Source organism: Euprymna scolopes, chromosome 26 (genome assembly GCF_053919585.1).
Source record: "Euprymna scolopes isolate OS-2025 chromosome 26, ASM5391958v1, whole genome shotgun sequence".
Lineage (NCBI taxonomy): Eukaryota > Metazoa > Mollusca > Cephalopoda > Sepiida > Sepiolidae > Euprymna > Euprymna scolopes.
Window position 1 is genome coordinate 72882126 of NC_136507.1, and position 14946 is coordinate 72897071.

Genomic DNA, 14946 nt, shown 5'->3' on the forward strand with positions numbered 1-14946 from the left:
TTCTTGTTTTTTTTTTTTTTTTTTTTTTTTTTTTAACCCTAACCTTAACCTGACCCTTTGCATGCTTAGTACTGTAATAGTCATAAATAAAGAATTTATTTTCTTTTGTGGAGAAATTGTCGGAATTTTGGGGTCGTCACCAAAATCCGTTTTTTAGGTTAACAATTGTAAGAGAATAAAATACTACTACTACTACTAATAAAAATAATAATAAAAATAAATAAATAAAAATAAACAAGTAAAGCAAATTTTCCGGGAATGGGAAACTAAAGAAATGAGTAAATGAAATACAGACCCGAAATGAGATTAAAATGACCCGAATTTATTTAAAAGAAAATAAAATGTTATGATTGGTTTTATTTTCCAAAGCTAAGGTTTTAAAAAAACCTTTAAAAGCCAAGTACGTCCAAGGATGGAGTACTGCTGTCACATCTGGGCAGGAGCTGCTAAAAACAGCCTATCCTGCCTTGACAAAGTACAAAATAGACTTCGTGGTTTAGTGGGGGATGCCCTTTTCTCTTCCCTGCAACCTCTCTCCCACAGAAGAGACGTTGCAAGCCTGTCTTTGTTTTATCGCTATTTCCATGGCAGGTGCTCGTCTGAGCTCCAATCCCTCGTCCCCCCTAGCCAATCTTTCACGAGAAACACCCGTCTGGCTAAAACTACTGCCAATAATTTTCCCCACTCCTCATCTGTGCCTAAATCCAAACGTAGATTCCATGAACAAAGCTTCTTTCTTAGAACTGCATGCCAGTGGAACTCTCTGCCGCTTGCCTGTTTCCCACCTGACTACAACTTGGACGTCTTCAAGTCCAACATAAACAAACACCTGACAAACCGCCCCCTTAAGTAAGACATTCTATCAAAACCCCCAATACTAATGATTACTACAATACTATCTCATTGATTACTGTACACGCAATAACCCTTATCCCTGAGTGGCCTTCGGGCCTTGATAAGTGGTGACCCCCATGTAAAAAAAAAACAAAAAAACATATGAAATAAAACAAAAACAAATACAAGAAAACAAATCTTACTTGAAAGAAAGGCTGAAATGAAAAGCACATACAAAAAATAGAAAATAGTTTTTTCAAGTCTTTAAATTCAATCTTTCAACAAAAAAGTTGTTTTTTTTCCAGGAAAGAAAACATGCAAGGTTGAGTTGCAAAGTTCTAAGTTTTTTTCTTCTTCTTTCCTGTCTCTTTGTTTTTTTTTTCAAACAAACAAACCATTTTTGAAAGTTTTTTTTTTAAGTTTGGTTCTCTGTCTTTGTAGTATGGCGTTTCCGAATGTAAATCCTTTTCTCTGAAAAGGGTTGTTTTCTTTTTCTTCCGAAATGATATTCCTTTTCTCTGAAAAGGGTTGTCTTTTTCTTCTGCTTCTTCAGAAATTATAATCCTTTTCGCTGAAAAGGGTTGTTTCCTTTTTTTTTTTCTTTTGCTTATTCAGAAATTATAATCCTTTTCGCTGAAAAGGGTTGACTGCTTCAATAAATGGTGTATTTTAAAACACCAATTTCCAACCGCCCAATACAGGCTTTCTACCCTTAGTGAAGAGGTTGAGTGCTTTTACGCTTGTCTCCTCTCGACAGAATCCCAGAAAAGAGACTTGCTCTCACAAAGTCTTATCCGGAACTAATTTGAAAGAGGCGCAAGAAAGTGATTTCTGGGATTGTTTTCAGAACAGCCAATTATCACCAATCAATGATGATGGAATACTACTAAGAAAAAGGAAAGACACTAACAAAGAGAAAAAGAGAGAAAGAAAGAAATGTCCACGAGGACTATATGACAAGAGAGAGAGAGTGACACACGCACGCACACACATTTGCCAGCTGAAAAGGCCTTTCAGGTTTAAACAACTGCTAGACAACGGGGCCAAGAGATAAGTGGAGGGGGTAAGATGAATGCTACAGGCTAACCAAAAATGCTGACACCCCACCACTGCTCTTTGCACTGCTGATGGCGACGTCAATAAAAAAATAAAATTCCGACAACACTCTCCCGACAAGAAAAAAAAACCCTCTTTGGACAAATAGAATTCGAGATAATCTAAAGTTCTGTTTATAAGGAAGAAAATTTAAATAGACAATTAAATGGCTTGAATTCTGAGTTTTAAATTTGAGAATCATAACATGCATGCCGGCACTATTTCACAAAGCCATAACAAGCCAGTCATATTTACTCTGTAAACACGAATGCGATAAATGTAGTTTTCGTTTTGATTAAGGAAGCTACCTCAGGCTTTCCAAACACATAAAGGCAAAGTATATTTCCTGCATAACTGCAAAGGGAAAATGTAGCACTAAATGTCTGCCGAGCTTCACACATCAAGCTTAACAAACCATGACTAACAAGTCTCTTACAAATACCCACAAGTCCTTGGTGCTTAGATGTTCTTCCAGGTGAGATCCAAAGCTTCAGGTTCCAGCATAGGGAACTCCACCCCACTCTTACAGAATCTTCCTAAAAATAGTAATTTTGCTCCAGGGGAAGAATCCAGTAGCAAAATAAATTGGGCTAAAAAAAAAGAGTAATGTTGCAAGAAGCAACATAGAGGCATATCCTCAAATAATCCATAAGGTATGAAGTAGCTTTAATTCAAACTAATTCCCAAGCAGGAAAGGCTATCCTGAAAGGAGCAACTTCATCCTTATACTGACAAAATTCTACAGAAGGCTTCTGCAGAACAAAATATGCACCCTCACAGATCTTCTGAGGGGCTGCACTACAAACAATGTAGCCAACAAACACTTCAGAAACAAACCACTGACACTCTACTGAAAACATCCAGTGGAGCTTGAGTTTGCCAAACTCTCGGCAAAATAGTCTCCCCTCGACCCCAATATGGAGACAAGGTGATATAGGATCAGAAGTCCTGAAACTTCCGGAGTGACATTCGCTCTGGAGGTGCATGCTTGCACCAAATGCTGTACTTACATTAAGTACTTTAAAAGTACAAGTGTCATCCAGTACTTGATCTGGAAAGGAGTTGCGACAAGCTAAACTCCAATTTCTCTTCCGAATACCATGCATATCAAGGTATGAAGATACCAGGGCCTTGCCATCTAGGCTACTGCCCAAATTCAAACAGTCTCCCTGACTATCAGTGGACTGCTTCGAAAACTTCAATGGGCACAATGCCTCTATCCACCTCACACCTAAATTCCCCTATAAACTCTTACAAATTCCAGTTGTCCACATTCAACAAATCAGGGACAAGACTGGAATCCCTACAGACGCCTAACAAATGCAATTTTTTCTTAACAATATTGACAGCAAGCTGTTATTTAAGAAAATCAAATTTAACTCTAAATGGGACTTTCACTAAGCTGAACTTCCTAGTACTTATGGGATAGGTATCGGCAATCTGACATTCTGGCTCAGGATCAGAATCTTTCACAGGCATAACTTGAGAGGTCTTAAAGGCGACTGGGATATCATAGCAATTACCTGACTTACCACTAGTTAAAAAAGCTAGAAATTTCAAAACACTTGCTACGAATACCCTTACATTAGCAGAGTCCTCATTCATAAAAGATGGGGTCTGCATTCTTAGCAGAGAAGCAACCATAAATCTGATCAGATAGAACCGAAACAGAAGTAAACCATTCATTAATCTTAGGTTTCATGTCATGGAAAATTGGTCTAGATGCCTTAGTCTCAGACTTCAACACATTCAGCACTAGGACAATGTTGTCAATAGCAATAGAGACTCAATGCCTCTATCCACTGTGCCCCCAAAAATAAAAATAAGTAAAATATAAGTAAGTACTGCATTCGGTGCAAGCATGCACCCCCAGAGCGAATGTCACTCCGGAAGTTTCAGCTTGCTGAATGATGATGCACCTGACATAATGAACCTTCTTAAAATTCTAGTTAAAAAGAAATAATGGAATTAATGGCAAAGTTAAAAAGAAATAATGGAATTAATGGCAAAGTTAAAAAGAAATAATGGAATTAATGGCAAAGTTAAAAAGAAATAATGGCAAAGTTAAAAAGAAATAATGGAATTAATGGCAAAGTTAAAAAGAAATAATGGAACTAATGGCAAAGTTAAAACGAAATAATGGAACTAATGGCAAAGTTAAAAAGAAATAATGGAATTAATGGCAAAGTAAAAAGAAATAATGGCAAAGTTAAAAAGAAATAATGGAACTAATGGCAAAGTTAAAAAGAAATAATGGAATTAATGGCAAAGTTAAAAAGAAATAATGGAATTAATGGCAAAGTTAAAAAGAAATAATGGAACTAATGGCAAAGAACATTACAGAACAGTGCTTGCCAAAACTGTTAACTAACCAGGCTACACAGCAAACTACTTAAGTGTGCATTAAAACTAATGTTTGCACTTGACAAAAATTTTAAAATTAATCTATAAATTAGACCTTATCTACTTGTCCACCCCTGAGACACTCTAGGCCGTATTGATATGGGAGAGAATCCAGTTCCTAAAGAAACAATCTGGATGGGGACAAATGAAACTATATCAGAAAAAATTTTATCCCCTCCCTTTTAGGAATTGGTCAGCAATAAGAATCCTGCAAGCAACAAGGAAAGCCATCCTTTTTCTCTTTCCTATTCCTGGACGCTCAAGCATTTTTTTCGGGCATCTCCGAAATTAGAGAGAGAACAAGAGTGCTGAAAAAGAACGGTTGTGGAAAAGAAAACATCAGGTTATAATTAAGTGCAACGAGACTTTAGGATTGATGATGTTTTATAAAAGTTTCCAAGATATAAGGGTACAAAGAGGATAGTACATTTCTTTGATAAAAGTCTTTACCCAGGGAGACTGGTCCATCGCATGTTGATGCTTCTATCGTTCCCACATGTCTGAGACAGATTTCTTCTTTGTATCTCCCTCCAAGGCAGTTCTCTATTTCGATTGGCTGAAACCTCTGGTGACTTTGAGAGAAGAAAGCAAGGGAAAAGTAGAAGAGTAGGGAGAAAGAGAGAAATAAGGGAAACATACCATAGCAGCATCATAGTAGTAGTTCATTACACGAGTCCCCCTCCAAATAATGGAGTTAAGTACCCTCCACAGAATTATTAAATATGTATATTGCCTAAATTTTTTTAAAAATAAAAATACTCATTTTTCTTTTTCCATGTTACTTTCCTACCAGATCTAGACTTATATGTGTCAGCAATTTTATCTTCAACTTTGTCGGTATCGTCTGTCTTAATAAGTTTATCATTAGTAGTACCGTCATTTGTCTGTGCCTTCTCAGTCGGTTTAATTTTATTAGTACTAGTTGGTTCTATGTACGGCTTTAATCTATCGTGTGTATGAGTACCGTTTTTTATATCGATCTGATAATGCTTATCTGATCGAGTCAAAACTTTATAAAGACCTGAATACGGTGCTTCTAATGGTTTCCTAACTCAATCAACTCTGAGCCATATTTTTTCACAGGAAGATAAACCTTTCGGTATAAATGTTTTGGGACTGTGATGGATATATCCTTTTCCGTTGTTGAGTACATCAATTTGGGACATCCATTCACACAAATTATGTATGTACTGGTTATTAACTGGAGTTTCTCCTACTCTCTGCTTGTGTATCAACTGCTGAGGAATCAATATCGGAGCTCCAGTAACAGATGTAAAAGGAGAAAAGCCTGATTCATTAGGGGTGCTACGTATACCCAGCAAAATCACCGGTATCGTTTTCATCCATGATTCTTTTTGAGCCATTATTACCACTTTAAGGGTGTGGGAACATGATGAGAATTAGCAGCGAACCGGATGCTAACATATCCAGCATAAGAGACAAAATGAAAAATCGTCTTTTGCACATGGCTCCATGCATCGTTTCCGTTTGGAAAAAGAAAAATAAGATAACCACAAAAGAATTATCAACCAATGGCAGAGCTCCGCGCCTAAAATAAAGGCCTAAAATATCACAGTCAGTAGGAGCCGATGTGCCCCTATAAAGCGAGGCATTTTTAGAGAAAAGGAAAAAAGGAGAAAAACATAGGAGGCGAAGACGCCGTGCTGCTAGCTGTTGAGGAAAGAAGTCGCCGCTCTCAAGTTAAAAGCCAGGACACATATCACCGACAGTAGCACGACCGGCCACCCACTTACCACCCCCATCGTCCGAAAAGATAAGTACACTTACGAACATTCATTCTTTGTTAAATTATACAAGCCTACAAAAGTTCTTTCCTTATCAATGCATACACACCTACAAACATCCTACGAACACTTTACCTCTTCTAATTATAACTGTCATTAATAAATAAAACCGGTTCTCAACCTTCAATATTCGTCTGTCCTTAATTGCATGGAGTCAGATTCTACATACTTCAAACGTTGTCAATTAAATGTATTCTTTGTTGTGACCTCTATGGCCTCATTTCCTTCACCCCTTCTCCATCTATAAACCAACCAAAAAAACCTCAGGGCCATAAGGGTACAGTGTGCTCTTTTGATCATCCCGTTACTTTGAGAGTGATACGAAGTTGTCCTCAATTGGTAAAAACCTACTACCTTGGCTAATTCCTTGAACAATTCGCTCTCAAACTGACTACCTCTGTCAGTTACAACATGCAGTGGGACTCCAAATCGAGATATCCATGCATTGATAAATGCTTCTGCTACCGACTGTGCAGTTATCTCAGTCATAGGCTGTACTTCAATCCAACGAGTTGCACGATCGATGCAAGTAAGCAAATATTTGTAAGGGCTCAGGTAAGGGTCGGACTCATTGCGCGTTAAGGGCAGGGGTCCAACGATATCGATATGTACCGTCTGGAAACGTGCAGATGGTAACTCAAATTCTTGGACTGCAGACTTTGTGTGTCTGTGAACTTTTGATTGTTGACACACTACACATTCTGCACAGTATTGTTTAATCATTTTATCTAAACTAGGCCAAAAGTATCTGGACTTGACCAGTTTTAGAGATGCTTCCATACCAGGATGCGCCAAGCTATGTAAACTGTCGAAAATAGCTTGACGAAGCTCTTTTGGGATAAACAGTCTGGGGTACTTAGTTGAAGTATCGCATAGGACTGAGCCGACTTCGCTTGACACACAGTATTCTTTCAAATTAGTGTATGACTTTATTTTGTCATCACCTTTTTGTGCCTGGGCTATTTCAGCCAAATCGCATGCATCTATCTGCACAGCTAATGCAGGCCGAGACATACAGTCTGCAACTATATTCTCAGCTCCTTTAATGTACTCCACGTCAGCAATATATTCGGCAAGCACTGATAAGTGTCGCTGTAGTCGATCTGACTTTGCTGGTATCTGACTATAAAAGGCTCTGCATAATGACTTATGATCAGTGAATAATGTCACGTGACGACCTTCTATGAGGTGGCAGAAATATATCACTGAAAAATAAGCTGCTAGTAGCTCTCTGTCAAACGTGGAATACTTGGCTTGGGTTTGAGAAAATTTCTTGGAAAAGAAACCTATAGGTATTGGTTTCTTATCTATCAACTGGTGTAATGCAGCACCAGCGATATATTGACTAGCATCTGTAACTAAGTGGTATTCTGTAGCTAAAGACTGTGGATGAGCTAACGCCGTAATTTCCGATAATTTGCTTATTATTGTTTTGAAGGCGTTAGTTTCTTCCTCATTAAGCTCGGTCTTTGCTTCAGGATCCAACCTCATCCATTCGGATAGTGGTAAAATTATGGATGCATAATTAGGGACTAATTTGCGGTAAAAACCTGTCATCCCTAGAAATCTACATAAGCTTCTTGAGTCCTTAGGTATTGGAAAATTTTCAAACTCTTTGATTTTCTTTAATATAGGCAACAAGCCTTCTTTGCTTACGTGAAAACCTAAGAAATCTAACTCTGGTACTCCGAATACACACTTATCTAAGGAAATCTTTAAACTGTTATCACTAAGGATCCTAAATACTCTATCTAAATCTTCCTTGTCCTGTTGCTCACTTTCGCTAAAAACTAGTATGTCGTCTAAATATATAAATGTCCAATTTAATTTAAAAAATATTTTATCCATAAAATGCTGAAATGTAGCCGTAGCATTCTTTAAACCAAATGGCATGCAATTAAACTCAAACAAACCAAAAGGTGTCACTACTGCTGTCTTAGGCACATCTTCAGGGTGTACCTTAATCTGATGATATGCTGCAGTTAAATCTATTTTAGAAAAATATTGTTTATTAGCTAACTGTGTGCAGAAGGAATTTATATTTGGTACCGGGTAGCGGTTTGTTTTGGTAATGCTATTTAACGCACACAAATCACCGCACGCTCGATATGACTCATCCAGCTTCTTCACCAAGTGCAAAGGAGTTGCCCACTCGCTACTAGAAGGCTGGATAACTCCGGTATTTAGTAACTTTTTAAATTCCGCCTGTGCTGCGTCTAACTTAGGACCAGAAAGTTGTCTGGCTTTAGCAAAGACTGGTACGTGGCTGCCTGTATCAATCCTGTGATACACTCCACCATAGTCTTTGTTTGTGTCGCTATGTGGTGAAAGCACATTATCATATTTACCTATTACTTCTGTAACATAATCTGCTAAGTCTATTTTGTTAATCACTACAGCATCGGTTCCCATTACTGCATTGACTGTAATTTCACAATCCGTTACGTTATCACGGATGGATCTATTTTTACAATCCACTATAATGTTAAATTTGTTTAAGAAGTCAAATCCTAACAAAGGATTAGTGACATCTGCGATCACGAAACTCCATTGAAAAGATCTTCTCAAACGGAGTATCTTAACTTCGAGGTTTGTCTGACCATAGCATTTTATGCTTTCATCGTTAGCGGTAGAGATATGAACAGGAGTTGGCTCCAGAGTAATTCCATTTACTACGGAATGTGGTAAAATGGAAACACTGGCTCCTGTATTTATGATAAAATTGACTTTAGACGCTCCTATTTTAGCAGAAACTTCTAATAATGGCGGCACTACTGGAGCAAACGCAGTCCGGCTTTCTAGTTTTCCGAATCACTAGGGGCGGGAGAGGAAGGGTGCGAGTTAGGCAGAGTCTGTAAGCTACTCTTTTTCTTTGGCCACTTACACCATGGCTTACATGTACGAGCCACCTCCACGAAATATATATGGGCTCTACATATCTTTGGTCGCTGTTTCCTTCTATATGGGCATAGGCCGGCTGGAATGGTTTTGCTAGACTGTCTGGTGGTAATATGGTCATTTGTTCGAGCTCGACTCTCAACCGCCTGAAATACTGAAATATTTTTTATTAACGGCATCAAGTTGTTGGATAGTCGACCCAACTCTGTTAACGGCATTTCAGTGTGGGCTGCTATTACTGGGGTGATTTGCTTTGGAAGTGCGTATATGAATTTATGGCGCACTATCTCGTCGCTTGCCCCTATTCTATGTGCGACCGTTACCATCTCCTGGAGGTATAATGACGGACGACCAGCTAACATAGTTGTCCTCATCAACTTTTCCAGGAGTTCAGGTCTGGTCTTTTCATATGCAGAATACACAGACTCCTTTAACTTTGCATAGTTTAGCGACTGCAGAATTGCTGGAGGTATATTTGTTACCATGTGAGGCGGCAATGCGCTGATAACCGTATAGAACTTAGTATCATCGCTTGTAATGTGTCTGAGATGGAATTGAGCTTCTATTATCGAAAACCAACACTCGTCTCCATAAATTGTGGGGATTTTACGCTAACCTGTTGTGCATCCATTATTATTATTACTAATTATTATTATTATTATTATTACTATTATTACTATTATTCATTATTATTATTCCTATGATTATTATTAGTTACTATTATTATTTTTTTTATTATTATTATTTGTAGCTGCGACTAAAGGAGATGGCTGGGGTGTGATAAGCAAGAAGAGAGAAAAGCGAGTACTCACCAGAGATTAATTTCAACAGGTGCTTGGAGAAATAGCGTCAGTTAAAATTTTTATATATGTGTGTGTGTGTGTGTGTGTGTGTGTGTGTGTGTGTGTGTGTGAATATATAGTCAATGTTTCTGAGTTCGTTGATGCACGCACGTGTTCCAAAATTGGCTTCACACACATGCGTCTGGAAGGTTCCTTTTTTTTTTGTATGTGACCACATGTGTTCCAAAATTGGCTTCACACACGTGTGTCTGGAAGGTTCCTTTTTCTGTGTGTGCGAGTGTGTGTGTGTTTCAGAATGAAATTTGGGATTCTGTATTGATTCTTAAAGTCACTTTTTGTTGTTACAGAATATTTTTTAGACCAGATTTTATTTTAGTAATTTATCTGGTGAGAATCATGTAAAAAAGTTTTGTTTTTCTTTCTTTTTTTTGTTACTGCTTATTTTTCTTGTTTGTTTTTGCCTTATTTAGTGTAAACCGTTTTGCAAAAATATATATATTATCGGCATTTCTTGGAAAGTGGATTTATATATACTTTTTTGCAAGGTTTTACTGTAATTTTAGAAAGGCTTTTTCTTTTCTTTTTCTTTTACTCTGTCACGTTCTCATCGTTTTCGTTGTTTTTTTTCTTTGAAGATTGCGTGTATATACGCACGTTGGGCATTCACCAAATTATGGCGGTTACCATAGCTTTTAACAACATTTGAAAAAGGGTCACCATTTCGGTTGGTCCCCTTTTTCGGGCACCTCCGAAATTAGAGAGAGAACAAGAGTGCTGAAAAAGAACGGTTGTGGAAAAGAAAACATCAGGTTATAATTAAGTGCAACGAGACTTTAGGATTGATGATTTTTTATAAAAGTTTTCAAGATACAGGGGTACAAAGAGTTTCTTTAGTTTTTTTACTTCATTTTTTGAAGGAATTTAACGTTACATTTAATATCTACAGTATTTCTGTTTATAATAAATAAGAATTCTGCATTAATTAAAATATAATATTTATGCGTATTTTACGACTGGCACTCAATCAGACTGAAGATCTCAAAGTTTCAGTTTTGATTTCCAGTTTTCATGGCAGCTGCTTTATTTAGTGGGGGATTCATCAATACAATATTTTTCACTTCTAAAAAAGATAATTTCAATATTGAAATATGAGACAAATTCTGCAATGTATTTCTATTTCTTACATTTACAAAATATTTGAATCACACACACACACAAAACAGTTTCTGGAGACCCTCTGAGGAGATGTGTAGACATCGAAAACCTATAGGTTAAGGAGATATACTTATTGAAATGTATTCTTTGTCTTACATATAATAAAAATTATAGATTTGAAATCTAACCATTTCACATCATGAAATTTAAATTACTAAATTATGAGATATATATACATACATATATGCGGTTGGATGCCTGGAATGGTGACATCAGGCACTCTGCTCCTTCTAGCTAGACGGATGGCCTTGATCAAATCCTTGGCATGTGGTTCACACCTGATCTCCAGCTCAAAAGGTATAGTCCAAGGTCGAAGTGTCAGTTAACTCTTGGCTTTGGAGAAAACTCTCATTAAAGGGCAGAGCAGAGTTATTCGTCACTTATCTTTTCTCTCATCCTGTACTGATTGGCTGCACTTCCTTTGCCTGCAAAAAACCTAAAGGCCATCCAGCATCTTCTGTTCTTACTTCTTTGGGAGAGGAAGATGCATAGGTTTCGCAGAGAAGTTTGTATTCAACATCCATTTGAGAAAGGTTTGGAGATGTCTGACTTGACATGTCATTGAGATGCCAAGAGACTGGCCTTCTTGAGTCTAACATCAACAGAAGAATCTATGTGGAACCCTGCAGTTGATATCACCTTTCCTGATCTCATTCTCGATCATTTGGTCATGGGTCATTGTACGCGATACGCAATTCCTCAGAGTGTGCTGAGCTCAAATAGCTTCCAAGGTCTACAAAGAGACTTCATGGGAGATTAGTAAGGGGGAGCACTGATAACCTGTTCGTCGAGCAATTGAGATGGTCAGAAGAGAGGATCCACACTGAGTGGAGTTGAATGCCAGGTTCGATTCTGTAGTGGACTGGTGGATATATTATATATATTCCCCAGTCGTACAAAATATGAGAAATGGGAGAAATGATTTGAATTGGGAAAGGAAAAATGAATTGCTTTGAGGAAGGAACGAACAACACGTTTACTTGAATTAAACGAACTAGGATTTATTTTAAGTGAAAGAAAAGGGTACAACACGTGTTCATGTCAGCATTCATCTCTCGCTGTTTACTGGTGAGGAGGAAAGTCTGTTGTAGTATAGAGAGAGAGAGAGAAAATGAGAAAAAGTCAATCCAGGCCATGGAGAGAGAAAGCATATAAAGTGTACACACTGTCTGTTAGCTCGTGCCCCATACATAGTCGCAGGGGACGTGACGTGCGTGAGCGTGTGCTTCCTGAAAGGGAGGCGGCAGGTTAGCTGAACCTCTCAGCTCGAGAGCTGGTCCAAAAAAAAGGGCTGGAAACAGCTTGTCTCTTTCTTTTATAATTGTGTCCGGTTGTCTTTTGCACATGGATGGATTTCCTTTGAAAGGGGAAGTGACGTTGTCCATCTGTGCATACATGTGTTTACGTTAGCGTGTGTGTGTATACACATGAATGTGAGTGTATATACACAAACGTTTGTGTGCGCGTATGTATATGACAAGTAATATAGCTTGAGATGTGAACGCGTGTTTTTGTGAGACTAGAAGAGGCTCCCACAATACTCTCCTTCCTAGGAGAGAAAAATGTATGCAGTGTATATTTTTTGTAATTAATGTTTTCGGCAGTTGACTTTTCGTCCTGTTCTTTTTTTTTTTTTTTTTGGTGTGGGTGTTTAAAAAAAACGTCAAAAACAGAGTGTGTTCGTAAAAAAGTACTTATTTATGTGTGGAAAAGCGTTTACTCTTTTTTTTTTAGGCTGACATTTGTTTGTTTTTTTTTTTTTGTGTGCTGACATGTACAACGAGTTGCTTGGAAAGAGAAGTGAATTGTTCGTTTGGAAGGAAAATTTTTTGTTTCGTGTTGACGTCGTGTGTCAAGTTGACAGTGTCTTCGCATGTGAGTCTGCAGTAGTGTGTGTACATGTCTGTACAGGCGTTTGTTGTGCATTCGTTCGTATTGAACGAGTTTCCAGTTGCCAGTGTCAACGAAACTTCAAGTTGTGAGTTTATCCGTGTGCGTGGTGTATCTCAACTCAGTGTTAATTCAGCTTCTTCCTATGTGTTGATAGGGATGTCCTGTAATTGTTTCTTTGTTGTTGCGTCTGCTGTACAGGAGAGAATTGCATAGGCCTATGTAATTTTGCTCCTCGCGTTTTTTGCAGGGTAATGTTTGTTGAACTCGAATTTTTAAAAAAATTCGGTATGAAGTCGACAGCTCCGTGTTTGTTTTCTGCCGAGTCTGACGAGGGGTCTCGTCATTGTAGTTCTTTGAGGTTCTTGTCGGTAGGAGGTCACTTGTCTTTCTTTGTTGAAAAGTTCGTTTTTTTTTATCAAATAAAACGCACATTTCACTCAAAACAATTCCTTTAAAAAAAAAGTAGGGTCACCATGCTTGTTCGTTTCACGTCTCGTCATGCGCCGGTTTGTTGTGGGACTTGTGGTTATAGGAGAAAAAGCGTGTTCGTCTCACGTTCGGGTGTCACTATTTTGTAGTGGTCCAGGGTATAGAAGGAAATGCATGTAAAATAGAAATAATGAATTGAATTGAGAAAGAGAGGAACTACGTGTTGAATTGAATTAAATGAACAGGAATTTATTTCGTAAAGAAACAAGTGAAAGAAAAGGGTACAACACGTGTTCATGTCCGCGTTTGTTTCTCGCTGTTTACTGGTGAGGAGGAAAGTCTGTTGTAGTATAGAGAGAGAGAGAGAGAAAATGAGAAAAAGTCAATCCAGGCCATGGAGAGAGAAGGCATATAAAATGTACATACTGTCTGTTAGCTCGTGCCCCATACATAGTCGCAGGGGACGTGACACGCGTGAGCGTGCACTTCCGAAAGGGAGGCGGCAGGTTAGCTGAACCTCTCAGCTCGAGAGCTGGTCCAAAAAAAAAGGGCTGGAAACAGCTTGTCTCTTGCTTTTATAATTGTTTCCGGTGGTCTTCTGCGCATATGTGGATTTCCTTTGAAAGGGGAAGTGACGTTGTCCATCTGTGCGTACATGTGCGTACGTTAGTGTGTGTGTGTATACATGTGAATGTGAGTGTATATACGTGAACGTGAATATATGTACGCGTGTGGATGTGTGCACGTATGTTTGTGCACGCGTATGTATATGACAAGTAATATAGCTTGAGATGTGGACGCGTGTTTTTGTGTGAGACTAGAAGAGGCTCCCACAATTCATCTCAACAACTGAATTCTTTCTGATCTAGTGATTGGCCCGGAATGCATTGCCCCTTAGTGTCATACAATATAGTTTCAGAATACTGGATTCAATCGGGTGTACCTGCTGTGGGATGCCAGCAGTAGAAATGCCTTAACATGCTTTCTTCGAGGGCCACGAACCCTGGCGGTATTAGAGATATGTCCATGAGGTGATGGCTTGTATTGATCCAAAGCATCCTTGCCCATGAAATGTGTTCTACATAATCGAAAACACTGGTCTGTTGTGGGTCAGAGAGAAACAGTGTTCCTATTTACTTGCCTCCCCATGAGGGTAAAGTCAGACAAAAGGTCGGTTTTTAACACGGGGGAAAAACCAGCTCCCAAAAAAAGGGGCACTCTGGATAGGAACAGAAATAAAAATTGCCTCAATCTAAAAGGATTTCTCCTCCATTGATCGAGGTCAAAAAAGGTGAAGTGTAGTATCAGAACAGATACTATGCTCCTGGCCAAAAAGGCCAAGAAACAGTGGTGTTTCTCGTGATTTTGGCCGTAGTGCAAATGGTGATGTGGACGTCGTGTCTGAGAGGTAACCAAGAGGTTGCATCTTTTGCCAATCAAGATCTAATCATATTCTTCAAGCAATAGATGTGATAGAAAGAGATTCTATAGTTTTTGAAAGAAGGTGGATGCAAGTAACAAACTTGTATGTTTGCAAAGGAGTCAAGTATGTGTTTCCCACCTGAGCATGG

The 14946-nt window shown here is 38.4% G+C and overlaps 1 protein-coding gene across 1 annotated transcript in view; it reads left to right on the forward strand.

Moving 5' to 3' along the window:
* LOC145248180 (guanylate kinase-like) overlaps positions 1–14946 on the forward strand; it is a 90229-nt gene that overhangs the window by 2175 nt on the left and 73108 nt on the right. The window lies entirely within an intron of this gene.